The sequence below is a fragment of the Megalops cyprinoides genome, chromosome 6, assembly GCF_013368585.1.
Source record: "Megalops cyprinoides isolate fMegCyp1 chromosome 6, fMegCyp1.pri, whole genome shotgun sequence".
Lineage (NCBI taxonomy): Eukaryota > Metazoa > Chordata > Actinopteri > Elopiformes > Megalopidae > Megalops > Megalops cyprinoides.
The window spans coordinates 40,908,065-40,911,910 of record NC_050588.1 but is presented as its reverse complement, the minus strand read 5'-3'; positions in this window follow the sequence as shown (position 1 = coordinate 40,911,910).

Here is a 3,846-nt window from a genome sequence, read left to right as displayed (position 1 = left end):
ACTGTGTTTTAAATGCAACATCATAACAGTTTCACTTAAAATGATTTGCCTCGATATGATGCGAATGAAAGGTGCTAAAACATAAACTGCAGATTAAGCGAGTGCGTAATGCTGGCGGTCCCGCCCGTCCTGTCTGCGGGCCAATCGCGAGCTGGAGGAGGTGTGGTGTCATTCGCAGGGCTGTGTCATTCAGAGGGGGCGAGTCATTCAGAGCTTAGCTCAAACGGAGCGGTGAACCTCAGAATGGGGGAGTTACCATGCAAAAGGCATGTGAGTGTCCCCCAGAGAGCGCTTCTCCTCCTGGCTGGCAGGACCTTACCTTCACCACACCTCAGAGGGGCAGGGCAGGCTCGGGGCAGGAGCCAGGATGATGTCATCACCCTGGGATAGGATATGATGTCATGCTGCCAGACAGTATGACAGAAGATCAATGCTTTCAGCTTTCGGTGGGTTACATGCACGTGAACAGCGTACTGTGTGACATAGTGGAGGGACGTCTGATTTGCACTGTACTCACAGAAAGTGTGAGCTTCTCTGATTGGCAGCTGGTGGTGACATGCTGCACACCACACGCCTGGTCGCGGTTACGGACGTGGGACATGTGAGGTTTGATTGACAGTGGTGTGTCACTGGGGGTTGTGCTTGTGTTCCATTCTGGCATTTCCCGGTCACAGCTTTCGAACCCGTGCCACAAAGGCTGCTGGGCCTGCATTCCTCTACATTCACACACCTTTCCTCTCTGCCCAGGACCTTTCCCTAAAGCTACAGAAAAGAGAGCTTCACATCGAATGAGTCTTTCGGAATGTAGGTCTGATAATAATGAACCAATAGAGACCGATCCGTTGTCAGACAGCGTGGCTTCTTCATGCACTGTGACATTACCCTGCACAGAAAGCCTTTGCACAGTTACTGACAGGCAGTCTGAAACCTGTTTCACACTATTCAAACACGGGCCTGAGGGTGTGACCGCGGTTAGTGCCACAGGGGATGAAGTCATGTGATTTGCTTTTGTAATTTATATCCCTTTTCTTTTACAAGAGGACTGAAAATATCAACCAGCCAACAATCAACAAGTCAAAACAAACTCAACATTTATTCATTTATTTATACTCCCAACCACAGTGCAGGGGGACGAAGTTGTACAAAAATGATCTTCGGCGGCTAATGAGCCAGGGAATCGTACTGCAGTGTGTGAGGCAGGGGTAAGGGAAGGTGCAAAGTGGCAGATCAGGAAGTGCATGACTCAGCAGGTTTCTGTTGATAAAGAATCCTTCATCAATGCTGTGAGCGAGCAGCAGGTACTCACACATTAGAGCAAAGGAACTTTATTAAATGTATTAATCGTTTATTAATGATAAAGGCCATTTAGCCCAGCTGGGCTCCTCATTCTGACTGCTGTCTGTGCTGTGACTGTGTCAGCCCTGCGAGAGTAATGTTACATCTGTGTGAATTCTCTCAGTCCAAAAACTGCTTGGGAGAGTGTGTGAATGTGCGAGTGTGGTTTAGTAACCAGGACACCTGAAAGTGGGCTAAAGAAAGAAAATCCTGTAATGTTATAACAGAAAGGTTTGAGGCGCAGTAAAAACATGTCATGTATTTTGTACAGACACAGTAAATACAATGACGTGAGTGATGAAATAAGGAAACCAGTATGCTGTACTGGACACTAACACACATGCTGCCCATGGTCGATACGGAAATGTGAAGTAGAGTAGAACTGAAATAGTTTGGGGGTGCTCCCCTGTCCCTGGGGGGTGGGGTGGGGGGCTCATGTCTGCTCTGACCCCCACGGCGCTGTCCGATCACACTCTTTGGCGTGAGCTCCATGCCTCTGGCTCTTCACGCCACTGGAATCTGATTGGTCAGAAACACAGACTCCGGTGGAATGAAGGATAGAGTGCATGAAGAGATCTGATTGGCTGTGAGGAGTCCCACATGTTACATGCTGGGCTTGACCTTTGACCCTTGGCAAACAGAACTGTGATCCTGACAAAAAACAAAAATCCAAAACAGAAAAACCTTAAACAAAACCAGGAAAACACCAAAACACACAAACCTTAAAAACCACATCACCACAGCACTTGAATATACGTCACGCAAATCTTGCGGTAACAGATGTATTTTTGTTTTTAACTATTCTACTTCTATAAATAATAGAATTTGTGTGTCAGTATGTGTGTGTATGAATGTGTAAGCGTGTCAGTATGTGTGTGTATGAATGTGTAAGTGTGTCAGTATGTGTGTGTGTGCGTGTGTGTGTGAGTGGGAAGAGGTAGTGGGAAGGAAAGGAGTGGGGTATTTGCTTGTCTCTCCCTAAGCGAGCCCTGACATGCCCCCCCGCACCGTGGCAGGCAGGTAGAGACCTTTCCTCCAGGGCGTCAGTGCTATCGCATCTCACATACGAAACCCTACACCCCGACTGCGGTCCTCCACCGTTCTGCCCCCCCCATCCCGTCCCCCCCCATCTCGCCCCGCAGTGATAGGCCTCTATTGACCGGCTCTTCACAGGAATCCAGCTTTACCTTCACTGGGCTGCAGGATTTTTTCAGTTGTGACATTTACTATCACTGTTTTACTCGGAGCAGATAACTGCAGATAACCAGGAGAAACAGCAGCTGTTGTTTCTGACCTGCCTGTTTCCCTCCTGATCCGTCCCCCAGACGCTGTTTGGTGTGACGAGTTTCATGCTTCAGTTTTAAGATTAGATTAAAGTAGTTTATCCTAGTAATGAAAATAGACTTTTTGCAGATTCATTTTTGCTTTGTTCTGTAAAAGAAACATGGATAAAATAGAAAAGTGGATAGTTTATTCTCAGGCTGTACTGTTCAGACACAGTGCAGCTGAACTCCCCGCTCAGTCCCAAAGCTCACTCACCTCTCCCCTGCATTACACCCACATCTGCCAAAATGTCCTGAAAATTTAAAGAAGAAAGAGAACAACATACCACCGGCCAGCGTCTGTGTAACTCCTGCTTTCTCTGCCCTGAAAGACTGGTAGCATCCTACAGATCTGACAGGACAGAGGGAAGGAGAGCCAGGTGCAAAGCTCTGCTCTCAAAAATCCTTAAACAAAACAAAAAGAGCAAAAAAGAAGCAGGCACCTCTCCACCCTGAAAATGCTGGGGTTAAAAGGCCTCCACAAGTCCTGAAACTCAAATGAGATCGTGTAACGGCAGCAGCACTGCTCACAAAATGCGATCCTTTCTGTTTTCCCTGTCAGCCTATCTATCTACCTGACTCAGGTAATGGCATTTTAGCTGCAAGCCTTGACCAATGGCATCAGAGCAGTCAAACCCCGCCCCCATGTCATGAAGAAGGCCCACACCCTTCAGTGTTTACTGTATGGCCTCCAAAGTGCTGCACGTTCACAGTGAGTTCTGCCCTGCGTGTGCCGACATTGCACACACGCTGTGTTTCAGCTGCATTTCTGTCGCAATGTGTTGGGGGGGGGGGGTGTGAGTGCGTAACACGGGGGGGGAAGTGTCCTGTATTCACTGCATGCTGATGTGTCTGTATTTCTGCTCTAGCCACAGTTCTACATGGAATTTTACAGCAAAATGATGTGGATCTCAGCATTTTCACTGCAGGAAAGTTCACTACTACATGACTGGAGTGTCTCTTCAAACATTTCCCACGGTTTACTCTGTGGTGGCCTCCTGGAGATCTTATTTTTATTGATGGCAAGAATGATTTTAATTAGGATCATTTCGTTGCTGGTTCTGGTCAGGGGGGTTTGTTAACTCTGCACAGTGCTGATTTTGGGGTGGTGCTGTGAGTGGAATTTGACACCCTGTGGACCCGCCCTCTCCCTGCCCCCCTTCCCCCCCACCCCTTTCATAGGGATGGA